General features: G+C 35.8%; 1 long non-coding RNA gene across 1 annotated transcript; it reads left to right on the forward strand.

Annotated features, from left to right (window-relative positions):
- Window positions 1-2,330: 2,330 nt before the first annotated feature.
- LOC140179531 (uncharacterized) lies at window positions 2,331-5,381 on the forward strand. The gene is made up of 4 exons (XR_011873030.1): window positions 2,331-2,518; window positions 2,610-2,664; window positions 2,752-2,909; window positions 5,051-5,381. It is a non-coding gene; the product is annotated as an uncharacterized lncRNA (long non-coding RNA).
- The last annotated feature ends 11,373 nt before the right edge of the window (window positions 5,382-16,754 follow it).

Raw genomic sequence — 16,754 nt, forward strand, 5'->3', positions numbered from 1 at the left:
TTAATGAGGAACGTGTTGGCAGAGTGGTATAAGAGGGGACCTTGCATGCAGTAGGTCTCTTGTTCGAAACCGTCTGAACCGGTCGATTTTCGACGGATTTGACCACCGTTGACCGAGTCAACTACGTATCCGGTTCACAGTATCAATCGAACCGATTAGATCACCGGTCGAACCGGCCGATCCGGAGTCAACTGTGTGTTCGGTTCACAGCATTAATCGAACCGATCAGATCACCAATTCACCGGTCGAATTGGCCAGTCCGATACGATTCTGATAATTATACCTTCAGGAACGTGTTGGCAAACCCTGCATCAAGCTTTTTACTAATTTTTTTGGATAGCGGATCTCCTACAGTGGTTCGCGGCTTGTGGGTGCATTCGTGGACTCGCACGGGTCAACAGCGGTTCAGAAACGAAGGGGTTCAATTTTCAATGGGTTTGACCACCGTTGACCGAGTCAACTACATGTCCGGTTCACAACATCAACCAAACCGATCAAATCACCGATTCACCGGTTTTTCAGTCGAACCGACCGGTCCGGTCCGGTTCTAATAACTATGCCTTTAGTTATTTCACTCTTAATTTTCGTCAACGATTGATGATGTGAAATGTTAACTGATAGCAAATTTTTATAAATATATTTGGTCAATATCCAATTAGATATATCAAGTATTATATATATTGTCAATTAACATTATATAACATCAATCTTTGAAGAAAATTGTTAATGGAATGATTGGAGGACAAATATGATTAATTCACAAATTTTGAAGAACTAATTTGATTGAAAAAAATCTTTTAGGGATGAATTTAAAGAAGATCCTATCTTTTAGGAACTAATTTGACTATTCACCCGAATTTCATATTTTATTTTTGGTCGGACTATTTTTGTTTTGTCTTCATTGGGTTTTTCTCAGTCATGTCCTATTGGGCTTTGGTATTCTGATTTATGCTAGGCCTATTCCCTAACAATATAAATAAGAAAAGGCTTCAGTTTCAAAGAAAAAAGAAAAAGGCTTTAAGCAGATTTCATCACGTTCCACTCCAAAGAACACTTGCTATTTACCATAAACAATATCTGTTCTTGACCCAAGAAAAAAATTCATTATTTTTCCAACGAAGACTCATTGACCAGAACTAAAATAATAGTAAAACACAGGAAAATATGAAACACTAATCTGTCTAATCACCCATTTTTATCACTAATCTCTTTTTCTTTCTCAACATATTTCATTGATTAAAACTAAAATGCCTGATCTTTTGTTTGATAAATCTTCGGGAGAAAAAAAAAGGTTATATCCATTTAGGATCTCATTATTTTACACATTAAAAATACAGGAATAATATACCTCCAATTTTTTAGAGAGTACTGGAACAATAGAGACAACCTAAAAGATTAACCAGGAGCGTTCTATGCGCTTTGCGAAATCAGATAATCAGATAATAGATAATAAATAAGAAAACAGATGAAATAATATAGAAACTTTTTAAAAAAAAATCTGATTATTATAGCAGCAATCAACTTAAATTCATATCAAATCTCATTCTATAATCTAATCACAATCAAGTAATGAATTGATAATGAATAGGAGATTTTATAAATATGTTATTCAATAACAAAATTACATAAATAGGTGACATTCAGAGGACAACCAGAAACTAATATAGAGCGAGTCTTCTGAGTTTTCTTAAGGTATCAATTTCTCATTATTTCCATTCAATTCCTTGTCCTTGCTCTCATCCTCCCTTCATATATCGAATTATTTTTTTTCTTTTTCTTTTTCTATGTGCTGTATTGTTACAGGTTCCTAGAGAATAGAGGAGTTATATATATTATTGATCCACAATCTAGCTACATATTCAGGTATGTTTCTATTTTCAATATGAACTGCATATTCGTTTAAAACTAAGGTCGAGTAAATATATGTATGGAATATTCAACTAAAATCTATTAGACTATTATTAGTTTTTTTTAGATAGTCTGTACAAACTCAATCCAAAAACAAAAAACAAAAAACAAAAAACTTTTGATTCATTATCCATTCTTTGGATAATGTCCACGAATCACATGATTTTATCAAATCACAATAATTATGTAAGACCCAGTCAATTAACGGCTAACTAACCCATAAAATGAGAATTTATTCTAGAAATCCAAAAATGTTATTTTTATGGCTAAATGTGATAGAGGAGATTGAGACGAGAATTTCGGTACAAATTTTATAGAAATCGGACCAAGATTGGACCGAACGGGCCAAACCGGACCGACCGGACCCAAAGTGGGCCCTTGACCCAACATAACTAAACCAAAACCCTAGTTTTCAGCATTCTCTCTCCTCATTAAACACACACACACGCTGAAATGGAGTGAGGGAGGAGAAGAACACTCTCTCAAGTTCTATCTCTCACTTGATCTTCAAACCACCATAACTTTTGATCTAGAGCTCCGATTGCCGCTCCGTTTGCGGCCACGCGTTCACCGCGGAGAGCTCTACAAAACCCATACAATTAATTTTGAGGTAAGCCACGTTTTACTTTTCGAAATTCCAGCCCTTGATTTCGAGTTTCATGAGCAAAAATGTTGAGATTTTGGGTTCTTTGATGTTATAGGACCCAACTCTCTTGAAGAAGAAAGTTAATCTTGTCTCCTTGGACCTTGGGTGTGGTAAGATTCTCAACCCTAGTGTAAATTGTTGTTCTATGATGTTTGGGTATTGAGATGTTGTGTATGGATATGATGATTGCGGCTTAGGTTGTGTATATGTGAATATTGGAGCTTGATTGGTGATTTTGGAAAGCTTGGAAGAGGGTTTTGTGTGACAAAATCTGTTCTTGGAGGTGTTGATACCTTGAGAGCTTGTGGACAAGTGGTTTGGAAGTGCTCCGGTTGAGCTTGAGAAATCGGCTAAGGTATGGTTTCGGTTTCCCGTATCTAATATGTAATGTGGTAGGAAATACTTAGGCTAGAGGCCCTAAGATAGGCATTGAATTGTTGGTGTTGTTGAATGGTTGAGATATATGATGTGTTCATATATGTGATTATGAATATTGATGCCTTGATTGTGTGATATATGAGAAATGCATGTTGTGATATATGCTTGATGGATGATTGAGGTTTAATTGATGGGTGGTATCATGTTGATGGTGAGTATGATGTTGATCATGTATAATGATGGTTGATTTGGAAATTGATATTATTGGAAATTGGGATGAGAAGGATGTATGACATGAGATTGTGTTTGTCTTTTAGCCATTGATTGAGAAGTGTTAAAATGGTTGGAGGTAGTTTTGGGAATTTTGGTAAAATGTCAATGTGTGAGTTAAGGATGGCTTGTTGTTGATTTTGGTACATTTTGAATGATTTCAAAGAGAAGGGTTGAAATTGGCATGTTTTGATTGATCTTGAAAAGAGTTGAAAGTGGCTTGTTTTGAAAATGGCACTTTGTGGTTTTGAATGAAAATATGGTTTTTGGGCATACTTTGACGGGACATAACTTGGAATACGAATCTTTGATTTGTGCCAAATCTGTTTAGAAATGAAATTGGATCCGGGATGTCCATGCCGTTCGAAGAACGGGTGAAAAATGATTTAAAATGAGAGAGTTATGACCGTCGGAAGATTGGGGGTTGAATCTGTGAATTCTGCAGCTTTTAACTTAGAAAATTTTTAGCAGAATGACCCCTCGCGCGTAGGCGCACTTGGCGCGTACGCGCCGTTCTTTGAGAAAGCATCATCCACGCGTGCGCGTGGTGTGCGCGAGCGCGTCGATGCGCTGCATCGAATGCCCAGCCATTTTCCAGAGAGTTGTGCCAGAGTTGTGCCAGTTTTGTGCCTGGGGCACAATGTATTCGCGCGTATGCGTGGCTGACGCGTGCGCGTCGTTTGGCTAATTTTCAACCCACGCGTTCGCGCGTATGACGCTTGCGCTTCGATGAGTTTTAAGGCCATCCATGCGTGCGCGTGGAGTGCGCGTACGCGTGGCCCTGTTTTCATCCCAAAGTTGATTTTTGAGTTTTAAAAGCCAAACTTCATACTTCTAAGCCTCCAATCTCACCACTTATGTCTTAAATCATTATGATATGCCTAGCATGAGGAAAAGGGCTAGTGAATGTGGTAACTTGCGAGTGAAGCAAGGGAAAAATGAATGATCCATGAGGATCAAAGATGATTATGTGAGATGTGGAGGATGGCGGTGGAAGTGCTTGTTATGCCATGGGCCGAATGGCCGTAATTGTTAATGAATTGACTGGTTATGGATTTAACCGTGAGCCGGATGGCTGGATTATGCCGTGTGGCGGCGGAGCCATGTTTATGGCTAAGTATAAATGCATATATGCTGTTGAATGAATTGTGAATGTTGGCACTTCCACCATTGGAGATGAGGGTTTCCCTGGGTAGTAGCAGTGGCTAGCCACCACGTGCTCCAGGTTGAGATTCGAAGCTCTTTTGACCCTATGTCGTAAGTGTGGCCGGGCACTGTGAAAGGCCCGGATGAACTCACCCCCATAAATATTCACCAGTGAGGGTGATGGATAAGGATCATGATTATGATCAAGTTTATGATGAGTATAACTCGAGTTGGGGATGCACGACAGAGGGACAGTCCAATGGTTAGCTACCAGGACTTGTCGGGTTGGCTCTATAACCGACAGATGATATCATCAGCCACTGGGGACAGGCATGCATCATAAGCATACTACATGAATTGTTTGAGATTACCTATTTGACTGCATATTACTTGCTAATTGTCTAAATGCCCTATCTGTTCTTATTTGTATATCTCTTGTCTGATATAACTGTGTTTGCCATATTATACTCCTGCTGGTGGTTGGGAGGTCTGAAGAAATTGGAAAGGGAAGTATTAGTTAGACTGAAGGATCTTTAGTCAGTTGCCACTTACGGTTTAGCTTGTTTATAAGCTTTGATATTATCTGGGGGAAGTTCTAGGATTGCCTTCGGCTTTCCTCTATTATTATGTATTATATATGTGGAAGCTGTTACCATGCTGGGGACCTCTGGTTCTCACCCATGCGGATTTTGTGGTTTTCAGATGCAGGACGCGAGGCTTCTCGTTGAGGCATGCTGGAGACTTCTGGATTTAGTGAAGATCCTTTGTTCTCGGGACTCTGTTTTGGTCTATATATCTTGTTTAGATACTTTTATCTCCATTAAATAATACAAACTGTGATGACTCCTTCTAGAGGGGATTTTTGGAGAATAGGTTTTCTGTATTTGTGTCCCTTTGGGTTTCCTTTGGGGTTTCCTTATTTTATCATATGTATATATTGCTATGCTCGGACCGGTTCTCTTCGCAGCCGGGTTTTGAGTCTTGATAGTCTTGTTTTTGACACTCTTTATATATATGATCTCGCGTTAGCTTATCCCGGTTCGTTACGTTATCGATCGGAGTGTTGCCCGTTCGAGTTACGGTTTTTTGTTTACCCCCTTTTTCTACAAAGGCTCCTAGTTATAATCAATTATTCATACTACTATACGTACTAAATTTTTGTTTTAGAGGTCGTAATACCTTGCCATCTCTGAATTATGACTTAAGCATAAGACTTTGTATGGTAGGGTGTTACAAATTACACTTTAAACCACAACAACTATGACACACAAAAGAGCACACACACAAGATAAACCAACCACTCCTAACACTACTCATAAAACAGAATAATGAATACTATTATAAAAGAAACTCCATCAGCAGCTCCACTTCACCTGTAGCAAGCGATTCAAGCTATTATGTGTGTGATAGGAATAAAACACATAATTTTTTACTTATAAGAATAAGAAGAGTAATAATTCTCATTCATAATAAGTAATAATTTCCACTCATAATAAATAGCAGTACAATAATATTAAATAGAAGCAAAAAAATCACATAAACAAAAAAATAAAAGTAAGCTATCATCCCAAAATTTTTAACATAAAAAACTTTTTTAATGTAAGAAGTAAAAACACGAATCACCTAAATCTAAAAAATAGTTTTACTATAATATATATATATATAGAGGATACAAAAGAGTCACAAATTACTGTATAAAATGTGCATATAACAAGTCAAACAATCAAAGTTTCAAAATTCATAAACAAGAATAAATAAGATGAAGATACCAAAAAAAAAATCTCTCTCCGAATTCAATTTCTCCAACTGTATATCTACAATCAAAATTTCCACCGTTCAGAATTCACACTGATCCAATAGTAAACAAGTGAGAAATAGATGCTCAAAGTATGTTGTTCTGCTGAAAAACCTGGACTGTGTTCTCTCTCAATACTTATGTTTTTGACAAAATCAGACCTCTCCTCTTTCGCTCTCATAAATCTAGATACTAACATTTAGACTTTTTCTCCACGTAAAAAAGAAGTCCAAAATTTAACGTGTGGTAATGTGTTCATGTCCTTTATGTATACTTCATCATAATGTGTCTATCATTTATTATAGCCACCTTCATATTTAGATATATAAAAATGTTAGAAATGGATCCTCTCAATTGTTAAAAAAAATTGATAATGTAAAGTGTGATTTCTAACCCTTCATTGCTCCCTCTCTCATTTATTTTTGATTCCACTTATAAAATTAATGGTGAGAGATCACACTTTACTCCCTCAATTGTTAAAAAAATGGAGAGGATCTATTCCTAAAAATTTTAGTGAATTATATATAAAGATGTAAGTTCGTAGATATTTTTTTTATGGAATCAAATAGTACAATTAACAAGTTCAATCCCTAGAAGAAATTTTTTTCATACAATCAAAAATAATCACAAAAATTATTTATATTTTCTCTATAAAATTTTGATCTATGTGGTAGAATGCACCAAAATACCATTTGTACACTAAAATCAATTATTAAAATTAGCTACCAATGTATTCATATATAAATATATGTATAGTTTAATTTATTTTTAATATATATTTTATACTTATAATTGACTTCCGCAGTTATTTTTTTATGTACACGTAATATATTCAATATATTACTTGTTGATGATAATAATTGCAAATATCTTATTTTATTGAAAATAAAGATATGATCAGAAAATTTTAAAATTTACTCAAAATAAAATAATAAATAGGTAAACAAAATCAAAGAAAAAATCGAACTAAAACTAGTCCAAAATGTAAATATTGTTTCTAAATAATAGCATCTTTTCTAAAAGACATCTAATAAAATATATTATTAATTAGATGAAAAACAAAACACTCTACGTAAGACTGAAGGAATGGACCAACCATGTATGAATCGGTAATACTAATTAGAAAGAAAAAAAAAATAAATTTATTTTATTTAATATTTATTAATTTTAATAATAATTAATAAATATTAAATAAAATAAATTTTAACTATTTTTTATTAATTTTTGTTAGTAAACATTTCTGATATCCATTATTACATTTTGTTTCAGTTTTTTAGCTTCTGTCCTCTTCATGGTTTTTATTTTCTTTTTTCTTTTCTTCATATTTTTAATTGGACTTCACACATTGCGCCACAATTGTTCATTCACCTTATTTGTCATTTTTGTGTTAAAAAAATAAATAATTAATATAATTATTGTGACACTGTTCAAATAGGATTCAACAATAACTAATATTATATATAAAAATTAAAATAATTAAATCAATCTCTTAAATAAAAAAAAGAGTAATTTTACAATTTCAAAATTTTTTTATGAACTAAGTTTAACTAAATTAAACAATAAAATTTAGAATAAGCTTGTCATAACTGATTTTTGTTATGTTAGACCAATTAGTTGAATTTAATTAATAAAAAAGACTTGGATGCGTTGTATTATTTTTAAAACAATATGTTATTTACAGGCGAGGAAAGACGTTGTTTCTAAGAATGTTAGAATGCATAAATTTCAGCAAATGGGTCGTGGAAGACTATCAATGGAGCTAATTCAGAAAGAAAAAGCTAGGAAGACAACATTTGTAAAGAGAAAGAATGGATTAATGAAGAAAGTGGACGAGTTCTCCACTCTTTGTGGTGTTGATGTTTGTTTAATTATCTATGGCCCCAACTTTGATGGTCAAAGACCCACCAAACCTGAGACATGGCCCCAAGATACCGACCAGGTACGCCGAATCATTCAAAAGTACCATAACACAACAAGTGATAGACCTCCTAGGATCTATGATGTTGAAAAGTATTATAGAGATAGGGTTAAGAAAGTTGAAGGTGAGATTTCTAAGGTGCACAAGGAGAAGGAGAAGCCTAAGCCCAAGATCACGTATCCTACTTGGGATACCTCATTTAATGATCTTAGGGAAGACCAACTGATAATGTTTGCTGGCATTTTGGATTCTAAGATTGTGTCTTGCAATCAAAGAATCAACATGCTAAAGCAAGATCCCAAGGGAAAAGCAATAATGGTAGAATCAAAAGACAATGTTGATGAGAATGTTTTTGCTACTCTTTACTTGGCTTCATCAAACCCTAGTAGCTACCTTAATTTTATGCCAAACAAGTCTCAGCAAGCACAGTTTATTCCTCACCTTCCCATGAAACCCATTATTGATTATACCACCCAATTACCATTCTACCCTTCGCAATTAGGGGGAAGTTCATCACAATCTTCCACTCTTCATTTTGACCAAAATACTATGCAACTTATGGGAAAAAATGGGACTTTGGATTGGGAGCAACCAGTTGGTACTTTTAGCACTCATGATATACAAGTTCATTTTCTAAATTACACTGGAGATGGAAGCAACAACCAGAACTCTTCATCGCCATGCTATTACAAAGGGAATATACAATCTGTGCAGCCATATAGTTTTGCTCTACCTCAATATGAAGATGTGCCTCCTGAGTTTCAAGTTAATGGACTCTATGATACAAATGTGACATTAAGTTCAAATGTTCAACTACATGCATGAAAGGAAGTAGGCCTTAATATTTCAAGTATTGATGTTTCAAACCCTAGAGAATGCAATTGAGGAAAAATGTGATAAAATGTGTGAGGAGTGTGTGGGTGTGTTGTGTACCTAGAATTGGAGGTTGTCCAATCCACCTACCAAAAAAAAAAAAAAAAATAGACACTGAAAATTTCATTCTGCTTCTATTTGTCTTTTGCTTATATAATTGGTCTACTTTATTTATTTATTTATTCTTTTTATTTAAATTAAATAAAAAGTTTATATATTTTTCAGCACTTTATTTTTGAATTATTTATGGAATATAATTTAACATTTTACCCCGCTTTCATAGGCCTGCTACACATACAAGTCTTTTTGGCTTACAAGTCTTACAAGTTGGCACAAGCCCAACAAAAAACACGCATTACACTCCCACATTCAAGAGTAAATAAACGCACGTTATTCAACCACTTCCTGTTTCTAAAGCACGCTACTCACCATGCATTATAAACGACTCTTCTTCTTCCTCTATGAAAACGAGTTTCTTGCCAAATTTGAAGATAATGGAACTTCAGAAATACACCCAAACGATTACAGAAATACACTCAAACGATTACAGAAATACACCCAAAGGATTATAGAAATACACCCAAACGGTTACATGAATTCACCCAAACGATTATAGAAATACACCAAAGAATTACAGAAATACACCCAAAGGATTACAAAAACTACACTCAAAGGATTTAAGAAATACATCCAAAATTCGTTGAAGTACACCTTATGCATAATTCAGAACTCTTTCTCTTTCTCCTCCTCATCTTCTGCTGCTTCTTCTTCTTCAAAAATGATTTCAGAGCTTGATGTCAAAAAATAATGGAAATTGAGAATAACGAAGAAAGAAAACAGAGAGAAAAGCACGTAAATGAAGAAGGAGAAAGAGAAGGCAAGAAACGAAAAAAAAGAAGAAGAAGAAGAAGAAGAAGAAGAAGAGGAGGAAGAAGAACGTGCAGCAAGAAGAAGAAGAAGGTGCAGTGAAAACGTGCAGAAACGGTTGAAGAAGGAGAAAGAGAAGGCAAAAAACGAAAGAAAAGAAGGTGCAGTGAAAACGTGCAGTAATGGTTGAAGAAGGAGAAAGAGAAGGCAAGAAACGAAAGAAAAGAAGAAGAGGAAGAGGAAAAAGAACGTGCGCAAGAAGAAGAAGAATGTGCACTTGTAAAGACATGTATAAAAAATACTTGTATTTGGAGAATTTCTCATATATATATATATATATATATATATATATATATATATATATATATATATATATATATATATGAGTAATGCTCCACTTTCATGCAAAAAACCTAACCAAGTCATCCAAGCATTTTTTTTAGACGCGCCTCTGGTGTGCGAAATCGTGATCATTCCTTCCTTGGTAACGACGCTAAAATCTCAATACGCACGTTTATGATCTTATATCTGTTTCACAACTTCGTACAACTAACCAGCAAGTGCACTGGGTCGTCCAAGTAATAAACCTTACGTGAGTAAGGGTCGATCCCACAGAGATTGTCGGCTTGAAGCAAGCTATGGTCACCTTGTAAGTCTCAGTCAGGCGGATTCAAATATATTAAGAGATTATAGTGGACGAAAATACAATTAAATTAGGATAGGGATACTTATGTAATTCATTGGTGAGAATTTCAGATAAGCGTATAGAGATGCTTTCGTCCCTCTGAACCTCTGCTTTCCTGCTGTCTTCATCCAATCCTTCCTACTCCTTTCCATGGCAAGCTGTATGTTGGGCATCACCGTTGTCAATGGCTACTTCCCGTCCTCTATGTGAAAATGGTCCAATGCGCTGTCACTGCATGGCTAATCATCTGTCGGTTCTCGATCATACTGGAATAGGATTTACTATCCTTTTGCGTTTGTCACTACACCCAGCACTCGCGAGTTTGAAGCTCGTCACAGCCATCCCTTCCTAGATCCTACTCGGAATACCACAGACAAGGTTTAGACTTTTTGGATCTCAAGAATGGCCATCCATGGGTTCTAACTTATACCACGAAGATTCTAATATCTCGGACTCGGTCTCCTGTATTAGATATCTAAGAGACACTCATTCTAGCTTGGTTGCATGTAGAACGGAAGTGTTTGTCAGACACGCGTTCATAAGTGAGAAGGATGATGAGCGTCACATAATCATCACATTTATCATGTTCTTGGGTGCGAATGGATATCTTAGAGAAGGAATAAGCTTGAATTGAATAGAAAAACAGTAGTACTTTGCATTAATCTTTGAGGAACAGCAGAGCTCCATACCTTAATCTCTGGTGTGTAGAAACTCTACCGTTGAAAATACATAAGTGATAAATGTTCAGGCATGGCCGAATGGGCAGCCCTCACAAAAGTCTAAGATAGCATAAAACTAATCAAAAACTCTGATCCGAAGATGTAAATACAATAGTAAAAAGTCCTATTTATACTAAACTAGTTACTAGGATTTACAGAAATAAGTAAATGATGCAGAAATCCACTTCCGGGGCCCACTTGGTGTGTGCTTGGGCTGAGCATTGAGCTTTACACGTGTAGAGGCTTCTCTTGGAGTTGAACGCCAGTTTGTAGCCTATTTCTGGCGTTGAACTCCACTTTGCAACCTGTTTCTGGCGTTTGACTCCAGAATGCAGCATGGAACTGGAGTTGAACGCCAGTTTACACGTCTATCCTTATTCAAAGTATGGACTATTATATATTGCTGGAAATACCTGGATGTCTACTTTCCAACGCAATTGAGAGCGCGCCATTTGGAGTTCTGTAGCTCCAGAAATTCCATTCCGAATGCAGAAAGGTCAGAATCCAACAGCATCAGCAGTCCTTTTTCAGCCTGAATAAGATTTTTGCTCAAGTCCTTCAATTTCAGCCAGAAATTACCTAAAATCACAGAAAAACACACAACATAGTAAAGTCCAGAAATGTGAATTTTAATTAAAAACTAATAAAAATATAATGAAAACTAATTAAATCATACTAAAAACATACTAAAAACAATGCCAAAAAGCGTATAAATTATCCGCTCATCAGCCTCCTCCTCCTCTCCTCCCAAGTTATGTGAAATACACGCGTTCCCCCCTCTCCCTCCTATTAACATAACATATTTACGTAAAGCTTCTTCTTCAATGTAAACATTCTTCGACGTTAACAATTTGCATTGTAATTTTTGGATCTGCAATCTCTGCTGCTCGTCGTTTTTCTTCTTTTTTCTTATCTGCTGCTCGTTGTTTTTCTCTGTTGCTCGTCGTTCTTCTTCCTATTCTTCTTCGTTTTCTTCTTTGATCTGTGGATTTATCTTCTTCAGATTTCAATAGGCTATCAAAACAAAGAATTATTCAACTTCAAATAAATTGAATGAGAACGATTTGGATTATTCTTCTGAAACGAATCAAGCAGACGAGGTTTGGATTATTTTTTGAATCGAATTGAATGAAATGCAATTGCTAAATTGAATTGAATTGAATAGACGCAGGTGTTCTGAATTGAATTTAATTGAATTAAATTGATAATCTCTAAATTGTAGATACATGTGTTTTAAATTTGATTTTATATAATGGATAATATTCCGTTCATTTAGCACTATACAATTGTTTCACCTTAATAACGTGTTCAGTTCATTATGCAAAAAAACTGTTCGAATTTGAATTTATATAATGGATAATGTTCCATTCATTTAGTACTATATAATTGTTTCACCTTAATAACATGTTCGGTTCATTATGTAGACAGCTATTCAAATTTGAATTTATATAATGGATAATGTTCCGTTCATTTAGTACTATATATACAATTGTTTCACCTTAATAATATGTTCGGTTCATTATGCATATCAGATGTGTTGTGGATGAACAATTTGTCTCAAAGGTTGAAATGATTTTCAAGACACTAGAAGAAGCTAGAATGTTCTACAAAAATTATTCCTAACCTGTTGGTTTTTCTACCAAAATAAGAAACACGACTCGAAAGGAAGACGAGATTAAGAATCAACTAATCGTATGCAGCAAAGAGAGAGGTGAAAATCCAAGATATCTCCAACTCTGAAGACAAATTCCTCAGCCGGCATAAACTGTCCAGCCAGGATTTACGTACACATATTAAAGGACGTTGGTCTTTTGGATAATTTTCAAAGTTGTTCTGAATCATTCACACCCTTGCTGTCCAGACCGAGTAGAGATGCTTAAACAACACAGGGAGCTAAGCATGTTTGTACGTCGCACCATCGAAACCAACGAGGATGCCAGAATAAGACCAAGAAAAACTTACCAATCATTCATAGCAGCAGCTGGCAGTCATCGGGAACTAAGTTTTATATAAAAAGACATGAAAAATTACATCACAAGGGAAGTACGGAATATTTTCAAAATAGACGATCCCAAAGAATTCAGGAAGTACCTATTAAGAATGAAAGAGAAGAACCAAAATTTCTTTTTCGAGCTCAACCTCGAATGCGATCACTCCATCAAAATGCATTCTAGGCTGACGCAAGAAGCAGGGCTGCATGCGAGTATTTTGGAGACGTGGTTTTATTTGACACCACCTACAACACAAACAGGTATTTGACTCACCGAAATTAAGTTTTTAGGTTCACTGAATCTACACATTTCCGTTCATAACTTGTGAGAGTGTCCGTTTTTGCAGGTACAATTTGGTTTTTAGTTCTTTTGTAGGCGTGAATCACCACGGTCAGTCGACACTTTTCGGATGCGCCCTGATGAAAAATGAGGACATCTAATCATTCAAACAGCTATTTGAGTGTTGGCTACGTTGCATGGGAGGGAAAGTACCAAAAGGCATTCTCACCGACCAATACGCATCGATGCAAAGGGCCATCGAGATGAGCCACGTCGTTTGGAACTCGTTCACAAAAGACGCATTCGACAGAAACTGGAATGATTTCATCACAAAGTACGATCTCAGAGGCAATAAGTGGCTCTCAGGCAACCGAAATTTTAATTTGAATTATTTTCATGCTGTTACTTTTTGGGTTAAAACATACATAGATTTTGGTTTATGCTAGCTCATGTTTAGCTATATGAAGATCGCCATATATGGATTCCTATTTTTCTGGATCACTACTTCTGGTCCAGGATGAGAAGCACACAGAAGCGAGAGCATGCACGTATTTTTCAACAAGTTCAACATACGCAACAGCTCCTTGAGTCAATTCGTGAAGCAATACGACAATTGCCTAGCAAGAAGAGGATAAAGAGAGAGAAAATTTGATGCTACAGATTTTCACACTGTGATACCGTGCGCAACAAAATCAACAATAGAGGCTCAGTTTCAGCACGTGTATACCCACGAGAAGTTTAGGGAAGTTCAAGGATAATTCGAAGGAAAGGTGAACTGCATCACAAGATCAATGCATTCCACCCTATGTTTCACAACATACGAAGTTGTAGAGCAGGTTTCTAAATCCACATTCAACAAGTTTTTCGTCACCTACGACACAGTATCACGAGAGGTCAAGTGCTAGTGCCTGCTGTTTGAGTCAAGGGGCATATTGTGCCGACATTCTCTAAGCATCTTAAGCTTCGAGCGAGTAGATAACGTGGCACCGAAATACATACTGGAACGCTGGAGCAAGAACATAAAGAGGAGGCATACACACATCAAGAGCAGCCAAGACGAGCCTCTATTGGAGCCGAAAAGTAAGAGATTCGACGATTTGGTATTTCAGTCGTACAATATTTACGAATTTGCGTCAAAGTCTGAGGAGCTTACCAGAATTATGGACCGAGCGTTTGACAATATCATGGCCGAGATGCAAGAATATCAAGCGAGAAGCAAAGGGAAAAGTTTGTTATTCCACGAATAAGCGACGTTGAGCAATGTGAACGACCTTCAAAATCCGCCACGTGTTAGAACAAGAGAGGTAACATTGATTTGCTTCCGGCTGAAAAACAGACTGGGATCAAACCTGGAAAAAAGGTCTCAAACGCTACGAAGAAAAAGAAAAAGCCAGCTCCAAGCGAGGTAACATTGATCTGATTTTGATTAGGGAAACATTCATTTGTGTATTTTGCTAATATAAGATTTATTTTCTCTTTTGTTGTTGAACCTTTTAGACGATGGATCAATGATTCAGTCAAGCTACAGCCTTTATAATGCACAGGATATAAATGATCCTGGAGAGGATTATAGGAGTTTTAGTTTTTTTAACATAAATTTTCATTCATATATGAGCAAATTTTGGTTCATTGAAGTTATAGGAAGGTTGATTTCTGACTGGTGTTAGTCTTTATTGAATAGTCACTTTTTTATTTTTCATATTAAATTACTGAAATTCTTTATTGAATAGTCACTTTTTAGTTTATTAAATAGTCACTTTATTTTGTTATGTCAAAGGGTTCAGGTATTTCTGAAATTGAATATTGATATATACATTTTTTTTCAAATTAGCTCTCTACTATAGTGATATATGCACTTTTTTGGTTCATCCAGTGTATTAATTTTGGTTCATTTGTATTTTGGGGGCTCTTAACGTTTGATAAGTACCCTGAATCCATTCATTGTGAACCTAGAAAGAAACAGCAGCCATAGAGTTCCAACAGATATATACATTAACATTATATTTTCTATTAACATTAGATTTCCAATAAAATTTACATTAATATTCACATATATACATTAAAGAAGCAGTGTTTGCCTTTTTAAATAAGTTAAATAAAATATTGTTAATTACAACCAGTCAAAAAAAGTATATCCTATTTACTATATATGTCTCTAGATATGAATTTACAAAAAGGGCTAGAGAAGGCAGCTGATGGCTGTGGGAGTCTTATGGCTTCAGAATCCCGAATCACTTGTTCTCTAATTTTGTTCATTTTGTCCAAGAGAATGTTTGGACCATATTCACGCCTGAAGGGATCAATTTCTTCCTACAATTCAATTGAAAGGAATTAGTTACATAAGAAATGAATCCCAACCGAAATAAGAAGTGAAACGAATTTCATTAATTTAGAAATTACTTACTTGTGTCTAGTTTTTATATTGATACCTCTTCCCTTTTTTTGTCTTTCAGGGATCAATTGTTTCGAGCCATTTCATGACGTATATCCCGCAATCATAGCTAAGCAAGAAATAAGTAAAATATGATTAATAGTATACAAAATAAAAACACATTAAAAATAGTAGTATAGCAGAGAAAGATTTTTACTTTGTTCGTTGTCCATTGAGCCTGATATACTCTGCTTTTAATCCCTCTCCGTCCTCCATTAAGGGTTCTGTCTCAGCATAAACCACTACAAAAAAAAGACCTATGGTCACGGTAAAAAACCGTGAACATAGCTAGTAAAAAGGGTGACCATAGATCTATGGTCACGGTTTTTCAATTTTCAAATTCTGACACTTTAGGCTACGTTTTTTTACCGTGACCATAGGTTAATCTATGGTCACACGTAAAAACCATGACCATAGCCTTATCTATGGTCACAGTTTTCATCGTGACCATAGCCTCTATGGTCACCCCTCCTTAAAACCGTGACCATAGCTTTATCTATGGTCACGGTTTTCGCCGTGACCATAGACTCTATAGTCACCCCTCCTTAAAATCGTGACCATAGCCTTATCTATGGTCACGGTTTTCGCCGTGACCATAGCTCTATGGTCACCCATCCTTAAACCGTGATCATAGCCTTATCTATGGTCACCCCTCCTTAAAACCGTGACCATAGCTTTATCTATGGTCACGGTTTTTGTCATGACCATGGCCTCTATCGTCACCCCTCCTTAAAATCTTGACCATAGACTTATCTATGGTCATGGTTTTTGCCGTGACCATAACCTCTATGGTCACCCCTCCTTAAAACCATGACCATAGCCTTATCTATGGTCACGGTTTTCGCCGT

Source organism: Arachis hypogaea, chromosome 15 (genome assembly GCF_003086295.3).
Source record: "Arachis hypogaea cultivar Tifrunner chromosome 15, arahy.Tifrunner.gnm2.J5K5, whole genome shotgun sequence".
Lineage (NCBI taxonomy): Eukaryota > Viridiplantae > Streptophyta > Magnoliopsida > Fabales > Fabaceae > Arachis > Arachis hypogaea.